Raw genomic sequence first — 14,606 nt, 5'->3', positions numbered from 1 at the left:
TCTATTTATAGCCTGCAAAGCTAGATTCCTATGATCAGCATTCAGTTAGGAAAACAAGTTTCTAGCCCTCACAGTTGTGGAAGAACCTACTCACACATCACAGTCACAATGCAGAGCCTTTATATGGTAACAGGTAGGTAGGGATGGGGGAATAGATGAGCATCATGAAAGACTGTACATTGGGTGATTGTAGTTAAAGCTGTTCTGTGGCACAGCAAATACTTCTCCCAGCTCCTTCAAGAGTCAGTCGCAAAAGTAGAGGATTTTCCAGGTTTAGTTTTCCAGTTTCCTAGCTGGTGACATACCACAGCTTTAGATTCAGTGTGGCAAAATTATATTTTGGCTGTTCCTGTTATGGTAGGGCGGAATCAATGAGCTCAGTTACTTTGAGGTAAAAAGAGAGATGAGGCCCTCATTATTCAGGGGATCTCACACTCAGTTAGCTTTAACTCACTTCTGTGTCAGATTTGCCCATTAATTCCACAGCAAACTGAATCAGACAGCCAAACAAGACACACCAATGCACATTTAAAAAGTCTTTCACCTCAGGATATGTGCTCATGTAACTAACTCTAGCTCTGTAGTAACCCCTCAGAGTAAGAGATAACTATTTGATTTGAATCTTGCAAGCAGTTTCTATCCTTGTGGGTTAAATGCTGCTTAGGCCATCTGGCCATCTTTTAAGTCTAAGGTTCCTGGATTTCCTAAAGCCCAACCAGCTGTATGTGTCATTTCAGGAAAGGGGTGTGAAGAGGAATAGGGATAACTAAGAGGTTTATCTGAGTAGTATCATTGAAAGCCACAATAAAAGTAGCTCAGCTAAGATGTACACAAGCATTCAGGAACAATGCCATCTAATCCAAGAGGATGCCAATGTGGTTACTGAGCAGAGTCAAGACAGGTATTAGAGGCAAAAAGTCTTCCTTCAGAAAATGGAAGTCTTGCCCAAATGAGAACAAAAATGAATGCAAAATTTTGCAAATAACTTGCAGGTAGACAATAAGGGCTGCAAAAAGAAAAAGAAAAAAAAAGAAACAAAACGAAAAACAACCCTGAGGTTCTAAGACCAACAATACAAACGTTCTTTAAATACACTAAAAGCAAGGAACTGGCTAGGGAAGCAATTGGACTTCTGGATGATAAGGGAGTTGAAGGTGTAGTAAAGGAAAAAAAGGAGACCTCAGAGAAGCTGAATGAATTGCATCTGCCTTCACTATAGGTGACAAATTAAAATTAACAAATCACTGGGTATAGATGGCATCCTCCCCACAGTTCATACACATCCGATAAAGGCACCTGGGAGCTCTCCCTGTGGGTCCACAGGTGGGCACAGTTCCCATGGTGATACCGGCTGAGATGACTCTTGGTTAGAAGCTCAGCCTGTGTTTGCCACTCTCAGGATCAGCGTAGCTTCATGCCAACTTAACTTACCCTGGCGTAACTTATGCCAGCTTTCTGTGCTCAGGATAGCCCAAATGCTATAATTTAATGTGCATTTGTTTACATGGTTGTACCATAGCACACGGCTGTTGTGTGTGCCTCTGTTTTAGGCAGAGTGTGTGGTGGGTGTGCCCGGGGCATGTGATGTGTTGTCTGTGCTGGTTAGCTGCTGCAATGGCCATTGCTACAGCTACTGTATAGGGTCTGTACCATTTGTTTGCATTCCTGTACTGGCATGCACCATGGGGGTGGGTAAGGAATGTACCTGGGGTGTTTGTTTGCTTACCACATGCACCTCCTGCATTGGGTCTCCTTCTGCTGGGGTGAGAGGTTCAGCTTCTGTGAAGCAAAGAAAGAGAGGTGTTACTGGATGCTTGACAGTACCACAACCAGGATGCTATAAATTATACTTAATATTTTTACATAAGGGATGGCTTTTCAGGAGCACTCCTCGAGGTGCTAAAATGTGTCAAGGGAACTAGCCCTCAGATAAAAGAGGTTTAGGATGTTACCAAATTATCACCAAAGCCCTGAGATAAATTGTGTTAGTGTGGTGGACAGAGGCACAAAAACAACAACCAGGTAATGGTGATTAAAATAAATAGCTTTAAAATACAAGATCATACCATTGCATTCAGTGTATAAAGAACTAGGGAACTGTGGTTGTTTGAGGATAATTAATATGATTAGTGCTATGTATGTTGGGAATCAGATTCCTTACCTTCACCATGAATATTCATTGAAAGGGCAGTGGGAGTGAGAAAAAGCACTCTTCTACTACACTTTAACTCACCTCACTTATGAGTTTTGAGAGGGCGGTTAGTAAAAAGAGCTCTTCAGTGAGTAATCCTCATTAATTGTTCTCAAGTAAGGATCCCGGAAGATGCCTTTTCTGATTCAAGTGCTTCTGTTTTCTGTGCCTGCATTAGAACAAACATGACCAGTTGCTTACAACTATTGTAAACTGCCATGGAACACTGTAATTGAAAGGCAGCCTATAAATTGTTGTTGTTATATATTTATACCTTGCACATCTGGCTGGATTTCCCCAGCCACTCTGGGTGGCTTACAGCATATATTGAAACATAATAAAACTTGAAACATTTAAAACTTCCCAATACAGGGCTGCCTTCAGATGTCTTCTAAAAGTTATGTAGTTCTTTATCTCCTTGACATCTGAAGGGAGGGTGTGCCACTGCTGAGAAGGCCCTCTGCCTGGTCTCCTGTAACTTTGCTTATTGCAGTGAGGGAACCAGCAGAAGACACTCGGAGGAGGACCTCAGTGTCCGGGCTGAACAATAGGTGTGGAGACGCTCCTTCAGGTATACTGGGCTGAGGCCATTTAGGGCATTAAAGGTCAGCACCAACACTTTGAATTGTGCTCAGAAACGTACTGGGAGCCAATGAAGATTCTTTAGGACCAGTGTTATATGGTCCCGGCAATCACTCCCAGTCATCAGTCTAGCTGCTGCATTCTGGATTAGTTGTAGTTTCCAAGTCACCTTCAAATGTATTCCCACATAGAGCGCATTTCAGTAGTCCAAGCAGAAGATAACCAGAGCATGCACCACTCTGGCAAGACAGACTGCAGGCAGGTAGGGTCTCAGCTGGCATGCCAGGTGAAGCTGGTAGACAGCTGCCCTGGACACAGAGTTGACCTAAGCATCCATTGACAGCATGAGTCCAAAATGACTCCCAGGCTGTGCACTTGGTCTTTCGGGGCGCAGCCTTTCAGCACCAGGGAGTCCTCCATACCTGCCCACCCCCTGTCCCTCCAAAATAGTACTTCTGTCTTGTCAAGATTCATCCTCACTCTGTTAGCCGCCATCCATCCTCCAACCACCTCCAGACACTCACACAGGACCTTCGCTGGTTCTGATTTGAAGGAGAGGTAGAGCTGGGTATCATCCACATACTGATGAACACCCAGCCCAAACATTTACTACTGTGGATTGAGAAGAGGGAAGGGCACACAAAAGCAGCCAAAGAAGGAATGAATGAATGAATGAGAGCAGATTTGGACACTGTTTTTCTGTGGTTTGCAATTCCATTTAAGGTAAATACTCTGGTAAATGCTACCTGCAAACGTTGTAACAGAGTCCAGTGCAATTTTTACATTGCAATCCCAACCATGTTCACTCAAAGTAATTCCAACTCAGTTCAATGAGACATTCCATCAGGTATGTGAGCACAGGACTGCGATCAATAAAAAATTAATAAAATCAGCTCTGCGACAGAGCGGGCGGGCAAGGAATCAGGCAGGGAGGGAAGTGGTGTGAGAAGGGAGGTTAATTTATCCATTCCCCCGGTTTTTGTTTCTCTCTTCCTAAACAAATTCTCTCCAAGCATTTTCTGCCTGCCACACCATCCCTACAGATGAAAGTCTGAATATTTAGAACTCTTCAGGGCAAAAGTCACTTGGAGAAACAATTCTGAGTAAATTACAGTAAGTGGGGGGAAAGGGTTAAGCATCTCCGTCTTCTTCAGTTACTTCTTGATTCTACATTTCCCTCCTCTAAAAACATATTTCTTACCTTCTTTTAAAGTTCCACTACCAAAACCCCATATCTATTTGCCACGCTTAATCCACGCTGTGCCTGTAAACTTCATCCACTTTGGCCAAAAGGGGGAAAGGTTATAAGCTGTTTTTAGATTCCACATTATAATGAAAAGGGAACACAGAGCTTCATTTGGCTGGGAATCTGACACACAGATTGGTGAGAGCACAAAGTGACTGAGAAACATATATGAAAATTTAAAAGCAAACATATACAAGATGGATCTTGGGGTCCATGCACCCCACAAGCTTCAAGCAATATTTGTGATCCTAGGAACTAGAGAAGATGGGGAAAGTGCCCAGCAGTCTTAGAAGTTGCTGCTTGCCAGTAATTGGCAGTCCACACAGTTTAGAATGAGAAATTTCAAGTCAAAGTCCATTGGCGCTTTTCTGCTTTCCCCTGCCTTTCTCTTTAATTCCCATTACTGTATAGACATGACAGAGAGGCACTTTTTCACAGAGTACCCATGTAGCAATGTAATGCCTTCAGTCACTTTCCCGTTGAGGGCTGCAGTCCCTGGCTGATGGATGGGGCAAGGTTGTTGCAGACACATTCTATCCCATTATATTGCCCCGAGGTGATAAGTAAGCAACATGGAAGGGGATTGAAAAGGACCGAGAGATTCATTGTTCGAGAGGCAGAAGCACAGGGATACAAAGGGGCAGACGCAGTGGCAGAGACTTAAGACAGTGTGTGAATAAATAATAGAGTGGCAGGCGGGAACTGCCGCACTGTGAGAGAGACCCTGGCTCCTTCCATCTTGGAATGAGGTCACCACACTTTCCATTATCCAGGGAAGAGGGGTATATGTGTGCTTGTGGAAGTATGGCTGTGCAGAGAGACAGGACTGAACTTCTCTAGCTAGGCTTTAACTGGGTCCCTTTTTTCCTTTCTGCCATGCTGTGCCGCATATGCAGATTGTACCAGCAGTGCAGCAGTGAGGAAAATGATTATGCAGAACTCCCTCTAGGTATGAGCGCATACACAGACAGACAGATACAATCACACATACTCAGCCCCCCTCCTTTCGCTTCTATCATGGGGGGGGTGGAGAAGGGAGACCAGAGGGACCAATGACTGGTACCAAAGGAAGAACACAGTCCCCATAAACATCAGCAGGGAAGCGCCGTTCGCATTGTTCTTTTCTTGCCCGCTGCCAGAGTCTGTCTGGTTTTAATAACCATAAATCAGCTCTGGCTCATGCACTCGCTCACGGTTCTTGGGAATGGGGAGTTGTGGGGAGGGGGGGGCAAGTTGGGAAACCTTGCCTAATGATAATAAAAAGGGAAATAAAAAAAAGTCTCCAAGCTGCAAATGCGAGCAAGAAAAGAAGACAATAGCAAGATGGCTTTCTCTTCCCGGCTGTGGTTGAGAGCCTCTCTTCTGTGCCGCCATAAAGGAAGGGGAACTCAACTCTTTACAGCTTTGCCTGTCTGTTGGGTAAAGCAGCCCAGAGTGTGCAAAACGGGGGGGAGGAATTAATTTGAGCCCAGCTCAAACCTGCAAATATCAACAGAGAGATGAGGGTGGGTGCGGGAGTGAGGTGTGCGAGCATATTGCTAATTCAGAGGCTTCTTTAAAGGGAGAAAGAAATTAATCAGTCATTAAGGCTTCAGGCAGAGGGGAATGAATTAACCATTTCAGGCACAGCTAGCTTTCGCTTGGCCAATTCATTAAAAGCATTGCTGAACTGTAAGCTGCCTTCCTCACCACCACTTGGGGCCCAGCCAAGGAAGTGGCTGGGTGTGTTTATGAACAATCCCTCCCACATCTCCCAATGTAATAAGACGAGAAGGGAGGGAAAGGGCCCGCTTCTGTTGTTGTCCGATGTTTATTAGAATCATTTCTCTGCTCTCTGAGCTTGCTTCCTCCCCTCTCTTCCTGCTCTGCTCTTCAGCTGGTTTCCTAATGCCTACCAGTTGCACGGAGGTCACATCATGGCATCAGGTGGCCAGGGGGCACTGCAGACACTCCAGGAGTGCCTGCAGTGCCCTCAGGCCACCTGATGCCACTCCAGAAGGCTGCCTGGAGCAGAGTAGAATATGTTGAACTCCATCACCTCCTGTGCAGCTTGTTAGAGGCATGGTTCTTCTTTGAGTGGTCAGGGAGATGTGAGTTCCAATCCCACACTCAAATACGAAGCTCACTCGGTGACATTGGGCCAATTGTTCTCCTTCAACCTGACCCGCCTTGTTTTTTCTTACCTGAAGATTGTTACCCCCACAATTTAGATGGATAGGAGCATTTCTACTCCTAGATTGTGTCTCTACAGGTTTTGCATTCTGAATTCAGATTTGAAAACAAAAGAATATACTTTTGGTTTGATCTCACTGTGGCGTATAGAAATTGGTGGCTATCTTTGTAAGAGTGGATTGAATTTCTAGCCATCATGGCAATGTGCCAGAAATACTTGAACGTATATAGGATATCTCTGTGACCTAGAGAGAGAAAGAGAGAGAGAGAGAGAGAGAGAGAGAGAGAGAGAGAGAGAGAGAGAAATGCAGACTCTTGTATATGTAGCTGGTGCACCTGGATCTTCATGATAAATAATATGCTCATCCAAATGCCATTGAAGTAACTGGATGCATCTTTTGATGGAAATGAGAGTGTTCAAGCAGGGTTAGCTGGTTATTGCACATGACAAACTAGATTGGGGCTAATGTTTGCTAAATGCTCAGGAACCACAAGGTGTTTTGTGGGGTTATGGACAAGAATTCACCAGCATTTCTTATGCCTATCTGCTCTGCCCTGCAGTCCTCCCTCCCAGTGTGTTTTCCCTGCTCCCCGACTGAGGCCTCAGTCTACTCATGTGGCCTTCCCACATCTCATAATGCATTCTGGTCCGTGCATTTGAACTTCATATTTTGCATAATTCTATCCCTAGATCTTCTAGTTTGTATCTCCTGAAAATAAGCCTGTTTTTCTTTTTCTTGCATGGTTGTGTAACAGTTGTGTGGAATGAGCAAGCTGCTTCAGTTTTTGTGCAGTAAAGGGAAGGTGACATCATGTGTCATACTGTAAGGCAACAGTGTAAAATAAACATTTTTAATGTGCAAAAATATTTACATGGTGCAAATGATATCCCATTTTAGGATTTTATTCTGAAGCCTGCTTGGAAACTGTGACACCATGTTAGGGCCCAAGAGAAGAAACTGCCTGGACATGCCTTGCTTACGAAGGGATTTCACTTATCCATGGCAGAGCACTTGTCAATATATGCTTGTTCCTGCAACTGTGGAGTTTTGTCAAATGTCCAGACTATGGACTGCTGACCCAGGGTCCACCAGACAAATTTGGTACACCCCAACAGTAGAAAAGCCTGCTATTGTACATAAAGCCTATAGGAAGATTACCTACAGTCCACACAATCTGGGAGGGCGAATGAAATATTTTCTTACTGCTAGTTCCAAATGCATCCCCAAACCATTGCACATTTTCTGATATTATCATTGTGAGGCCATTTATAGAGATTCACAGCCTATATGTCTCTGAACCATATGACTGAAAGGGATCTGGCTGCTTCGTGGTCTAAGTTCCTGAGGGAACTCTAAGGGAGTTGTGTGGCTGGGCATTCAGTATGGAATTTTGGTCTGCTTCTGAAGACTCCATATGGGGTAATCCTGAGTGGCAGTTTGGAAACACAACTAGGGAGATGTTTCAAACTTGGGAGGAAGAAGAGCAGGGAGTGGAACAGAAGAGACTGAGAGGAGATATAATAGCCATCTTCAAATATCCCAAGGGTTGCCACATGGAAGATGGGGCAAGTTTGTTTTTTCCTGCTCTGGGGGGTAGGACTCAAACCAATGGCTTCAAGTTATGAGAAAGGAGATTCTGCCTAAACATCAGGAAGAACTTTCCGACAGTAAGAGCTGTTAGATGGTGGAACAGTCTCCATCAGGAGGTTGTGAACTCTCCTTCACTGGAGATTTTAAAGCAGAGGTTGGATGGCCATCTGCCATGGATGCTTTCGCTGAGATTCTCCTGCATTGCACAGAGTTGGACTAGATGCCCTTGGGGTTCCTACCAACTTTACAATTCTGTGATTCTATGAGTGGCTTGTGATCCTGTCACACTGCTCTTCAAAGCTGCTTACTAGAGGATTGAGATTGGGCTTTTCTCAGTGAGGTTCCATGGAGGCAGGTGCAACAGCAGCAAGCCACGTTAAGCCACATGGACTAGCCAAGTCCAGTGTAAAAACTGGCCAACAGAGCAGGTCTTTCTGCCTACTGTTCTTCATGCTCTAGTTCAAGCCAATGACTTCAGAGACCTAAGCTTGTGGTTTAGATTCGGGTACGGCCAGCTACAACCCAGATGTCCTTGAAAACCTTCTCCCCCATCTTTCTAAAGACAAGTTCAGCTTCTTCAGTCAGTCTAGGTGCCATTTCTAGGGTACCGTCAAGTTTGGAGATAAAGCAGTTTAGCTTCTCTGGGGGCTAAAATGCAACACTTTGCACATTTCACCTTGCTTAAAGTGCTGTGCGGATCAGACCCTGATGGTGGCAGTGAGTGGCAGCGGGAGAAAAAGCCCTTTCACCTCCCCCATCCTCTGTACTTTCTCTCACTAACTTAAGAATCCAAATAGCACAGGGAGGTTTTTTCCCCCTTCCGCTGTCTTTTTTTTCCATAACCAAAATAGTCAAAATCATTGATGATGACAGCACTATAAGCTGAGCAGTGGGAATGGAGAAAAACACTCTTGGTGTCAAATTTGATGTGGGAGGCAGTTAGAAGAACTTATTACCAGCTCAGTTGCCTTAGGGGATGTTGATGGGTACATAGAAGAGTGGAATGTTAGTGAAATGGGCGAAGGGCCTGTGTGTCCCCCCCCCTTTGCCTTCTACACATATCATTAATGTGGAAGGCATACATTGTCAGCTATTAGTCTAGGAGGGGGGATATTGGGGGTAGATGTCTTAGTTTGGCTGTGCTGTCTGACTCATCATGGCATCTGCATGTGTACCTCACAGGATGTTCTAGCTCTTTTTCTGTTAATATCTTGTTAAAGACAGAATTTAGCAATCTGATTATGTCTATGGGAGGGGCCAGGGAAGAAAGAGAGGAGAGATCCTTTGCTCAAGCTGCCTCATTAAAGAAAAAAAATAGCTAAATATGCATTTTGTCACTGGTGTTTTATACAAATTTTGCCTCTGGCAGATGTGCCTGTGGAAAAATCACTAGCGGGTAAAGATCACCCCCCTCTCACTGCTCCCCAGTCTTTGAGAAAATCTGGGTGTATAAGATTTTGGTGCTCTGAAAGTAGCTGGCCCGTAGACTTTCGCAATAGAACAAAAAACAGGATGAAATGAAATCCAGATAAATCTAACCCAGGCAGTTAGAGATGGTTAGTAGTCACAGCTATGATTGCATTCAGTAAGGGAGAATTGTGTAGCTACCGTTCAGCTTTCTTTTTAAAAAGAAGGCTCCAGCCCTCATTGTTCAGGAAGAAAAACCTAAGTATTCATGGTCAATATCTATCACATATTATAGAAAAAAATAAAAGTAGGGAAATTGCATAACATGCATGTGGTGGAAGCAATCTCTTCGTTTTCAACTTAGCAAACTACATGCAACTTAACAACATTTGTGAACTGTCTGGTGGAAGATCTCTGCAAGACTGTGCAAAATGAGATGGATGTGAGCAGTGCTTATTTCAAAATGAACAGAGGGACTGTACTTGCAGTTGCAAGGCAATTAGAAATTCAGTTGCCTAGAAATATATAGCTGTGTATACATAAAGGAAAGGAGGGCTGGGAAAGCATATATATTCTAAAGGTGAAGGTGGGAGGCGGGATGTGCCTAGGAGCAATAGGTAACATTATTGGAAAGAAGCTATGTATTTAAGAACAATCTCACATCACCCTATTCATTCAAGATGGGGATGATAATGTTCCTTTTATGTGAATAAACCTCCCCTTAGCCAGGGAAATGTACGCAGCATCATGAGAGGAACGAGAGGATCATGAGCTTCACTTCATTTGGGATTGTGTGTAACTAATATTCTGGTTAAATAAATACATTTTGCTAATTGGATTACTCAGACAGCATAATATAGCGCTGGATTTCCAACACGATGCTAATAAATTGTGTGAAGAACTTAATCATGTTAGCTTCCAAAAGGCTTGTAAGAGATGAAATTAAAAAATAAGTAGAAGTTGACATCTACTGCATTTCATAGTGTCTTCATTTTCTTCATCCTTCTTAGAGTTCGTTTTAGCTTTGCCGCTGTAGATTTTTGTGTGTGTGTTTAATCTGCTTGTGATTAGGGAGGCTGGGGTGATTGAATATGCCCCAGAGGGTGGGGGTGAGAGTCTCCTTGCAATTGTCTCTCCTGCTTATACTGATTGATATCAAGGTAGAGAGAGCGAGACCTTAACTGCTGTCTTTGGGAGGCAGAACGGGAGAGCAGCTTATTTTCCTGGACATATACAGATGGAAATGAGCTGGGGAGGTGTGGAAGGGCAGCAGACACTATGAGGGAGATGAGGGAGCTTATCAAGGATGAAAGGATCCAGAGATGCAGCTTGGGTCTGCCAACCCCAGGAGGCGTGAGTTCAAATCTCAGGTTAGGTCACATTAAAAAAAGAAAGAAAGAAAGAAAAATCACTGGATTGGTTAGTGCCTTTGTGACTTTGAGGCCAGCAGAGGCAGGGGGAGCATGAGGTAGGGTCATGCTAGAGGTCTGGGTTAATGTGTGTGTATCAGCAATATCAGCAAAATGATAGTGCAGGCTTACGCAGCATATGGCTCCCATACAGCTGCCTCATCATGGGCAGTCCTGCCTTGTGGCACCTTCCTAGACTTCTGTGAGGAACTGCAATATAACAAGGGTGAATAACTTCTGCCATTGGTTATTATGGATATTATCCTGTGAGCTCTCCCTGATTCCATGATCATCTCAGTCCTTATGCTAGAGTCTGTTCCCTGCTCTCTTTCTCTCCCCACCCACTCCACCACCGGCCCAGGCTATTACCCTAGAATCAGCAGCAACATCCATGGCCCATGGGACTGTTGATTCAGGGATATCAACTTCTTTTAAGCCTGGGGTCCTTGATGGTGTAAACAAGCCCTGTAGGAGCAGAGATTTCCATCTACAGCTGCAAGTGGCAAATGCGCTGTTAGGAACAGATAACTTGTAGCCCAGTCAACAGAATAACCCTGGGAGTTATATATAGCCTAGTATGTATTATTTATGTGACAGCTTGCTGTCAATGGAAGGACACCCCCCCCCCTGCTTCCCCCCTTTCTTCTGTGAAATACAGTACAGGGCAAAGCCAGGACTGACTCACTTTTCACTATTTAAGCTTGGGTGCAACATACACATGCAGTACTGTCAACTGTGAATTAGTAGTGCACACATATTGTCCCCCACTGGCCTGCCTGCTTTGGAGAGAGGAGCACCCTCTAAAGACTTAATGGCTTCACGTGTACTTTGGATACCTGGTTTTGATTCTTAAAATTCTGCAGATAGTGCAAGTATGGTAGATAGATTTTTATTTTTTGTTTTAGAAATGTCTTTCGCTATTATTATTATTGTTGTTGTAGTTGCTGGCATCCACTGCCTTGGGCGACAATGGGAAAGTGTGCCTTTAACATGTTGAATTCCATGTGCGCTTATTTCCTATTCAATTCTTGTTCTTATTATTTATTATACTCTGCCACTTTCGGATTTGAACCTTCTGCATCTATGTGTGTAAACCCTCGGTTGTTTAGATTGAAAATGGAAAGTGCAATTTTTTGTTTGGTAGGAGAAATAGAGGAATATTCAAATGCCTACTGGGTAAGAGGAAGGTGCAAAATGGAATAGTGGCAGACGAATACTACATTTTTTGTGTTTAGAAAATGTTAGCAGAAACACCTAAGCATGCTGCACTCCCATGGATTATTATTTTTTTAACTGCAACTCTGCATGGACCAAGTCCCTGCACAGGGAACTGCCTCCTCTATCTCCTTCTCCCATCCTCTTCCATCATGTTGTTGTTGTTTCTGCTATTAAATTGATTATCCACTCTTCACCAGCAGGTCCCAGGGCAGGACATACAAATTTAAAATTCATAATTAATAACAGCTGAAACAAATTACAGTCACAGGATTAGGAACAGTGCAAAGAAATTTCCCTTGCCATACAATGGTTGCACATGCCCTATTTTAAAAGTCCTCTCTGGTATGAAATATGATCCTTTACTACCCATGTATCAGATGTCCCCACCAGCTTCCTTCATTTTCAACATTCATTCTAGCAGCCCCTCCTACAGAAACCCTCAAAAGAAGAGTTGTTCTTGCCTTTCCCCCTTCACTTGCCAGCGCTTGTTCAGGCACTGAGGCTTGAGCCTCTCAATTCAATTATATAACTAGGGGCTATGCCTCTTCTCACATTGCTCTCCATCCTTGTTTACCTGCCATCCTTTGCCAAACTCCCCAAGCCCTTACCTTGACAACCCCCTCCCTTCATAGCTTGCCCCAAGCCCCTTTCCCTCACAACTCACCCAGCCTAGAGCAGCTGCTACGGTGGTGGCAGCAGCAGCATGGGTGTGTGAGTGAAGGGGAGACTTTCTCTCTTTTGTTCCCCTCCCACCTGCCAAAGGGTGCAGTAACAGGGGAAGGCAGCTACTAATGTCAGAAGGAAATAAAAAGGCCAGCATTTTAGAATGCAGCCTGGGGAAGGGGCAGTTTGGGGGTGGGTGATGGGGAGAAAGTCATCACTTGCTACAGGGGAGCAGTAGCAGAGTAGAGCAGGGTGGTTGTTGCTCCAGCTTGTTCTGCCTGTTCTTCTGCAGCTTGCTTGGTCTGGCTGCCGCCTGCACTGTCCACCCCCTCACTCAGCCTGCCTGCTTGCCTGCCTAGACTGCCAGGCTGCCTGCTGGCTCATTCCACCTGCCTAACTGCCTGGGCCACCGGCCTCCTGTTCTGTCATCACACTGTAATTCATGTGGCTGCCAATTGGCAGCCATGCGAACAGCAGCATGATGACAGCCTTACGATTTTATTATATATACTAAGACATGCGTAATATGCATTGCCCCCTAAGAGCTCACCTGCAGCCAGCCAAGTTAATTAGGATGTTCTGGCCACTTTCCCAGCTGATGACTGCATAAGAAGAGACAGAAAAAAGAGAGTGGGGTGGATGGAAGCATCCTTGAGATGAGACTCACCTTGAAAGCTCTTTTCAGGGGCTTGCATTCCCAATGTAAACATCTCTCTGCTTGGGCAAATCGAATTTTTCTTTAATTTTTTCTTCTTTAAGGCAGCTTCAAGCCAATTGTTAAGGTTCTTCCTCCTCCCTCCCCTCAGGTTCTTAGTTTTTATCCTTGGCTCTCAAACAGTAAAAGAGTGCACAACCTAAAGAAAAGAAAAATAATGTATTCATCAAATTCTCCACCTGCCCCAGTCCCATCCATACCATATATTTAAAGCATTTAAAGCACATGGCTTTTTCCAAAGAATCCTGTGAAATGTAGCTTTCTAAGAGAGCTGGGAGTTGTATCTCTGTGGAAGATCCCAGGAGTGGCGTTATATGTCAGGGATGTGTATACCTGTGAAGAGATCCAAGATTTAGAACCTCGAAGCCAAAGTGAGAGCATTTGGGTCAAAATTAAGGGAGAGAAGAATAACAGAGACCTCATTGTGGGAGTTTACTATAGATCCCCAAGCCAAACGGAGGACATAGATGATGCCTTCCTGGAACAGATGGCCAAGCATGCAAAAGGAAGGGAGATAGTAGTAATGGGGGACTTCAATTACCCGGATATTTGTTGGACGTCAAACTCAGCCAAGAGCATAAGGTCAAACAGATTCCTCACTGGCCTTGCAGACAACTTCATTGTCCAGAAAGTGGGAGAAGCAACAAGAGGAACAGCCATTTTAGATCTGGTCCTAACCAATGTTGATGACCTGGTTAGTGGGGTAGATGTGGAAGGATCATTAGGCGCGAGTGATCATGCTCTTCTGAAGTTTACTATACAGCGGAAAGAAGCAGCCAAGCATACTAGGGCTCAATTTCTTGACTTTAAGAAAGCCGACTTCATAAAACTTAGGGAAGTGCTGGGTGAGATCCCATGGACAGCAATACTAAAAGGAAAGGGAGTTCATGATGGCTGGGAGTTTGTTAAGAGGGAGATAGTAAAAGCACAACGTCAGGCAATACCAATGAGACGGAAACATGGAAGGTGCCTAAAGAAGCCAGGGTGGCTATCTAAAGAACTTTTAACTGAATTAAGATTAAAAAAGGATGTGTACAAAAAATGGAAAAGGGGGGAAACCACCAAAGAGGAATTCAAACAAATAGCCAGCACGTGTAGACACAAAGTCAGAAAAGCTAAAGCACAGAATGAACTCAGGCTTGCTAGAGAGGTTAAAAGCAACAAAAAAGGCTTTTATGGGTATGTTCGTAGCAAAAGGAAGAACAAAGAAACAGTGGGGTCACTCAGAGGAGAAGATGGTGAAATGCAAACAGGGGACACAGAAAGGGCTGAACTCCTCAATGCCTTCTTTACCTCAGTCTTCTCCAATAAAGAAAACAATGCCCGACCTGAAGAATTTGGAGCAAATGTTTCAGCAAAGGAAACACAGCCCAGAATAACTAAGGAGATAGTACAAGAATATTTGGCTAGT

The 14,606-nt window shown here is 44.3% G+C and overlaps 1 protein-coding gene across 1 annotated transcript in view; it reads left to right on the top strand.

The window, feature by feature from the left end:
- The window catches only part of LOC309527610 (uncharacterized protein), a gene marked incomplete at its 3' end in the record, with an annotated part of 318,025 nt that overhangs the window by 144,961 nt on the left and 158,458 nt on the right, over positions 1-14,606 (top strand). The gene's annotated exons all lie outside the window — the stretch shown is intronic.

This window comes from Podarcis vaucheri (assembly GCF_965113315.1).
Source record: "Podarcis vaucheri genome assembly, chromosome: 2".
Taxonomy (NCBI): domain Eukaryota; kingdom Metazoa; phylum Chordata; class Lepidosauria; order Squamata; family Lacertidae; genus Podarcis; species Podarcis vaucheri.
The sequence above is the reverse complement of the archived record's forward strand: the minus strand, read 5'-3'. Positions and strand labels throughout refer to the sequence as shown.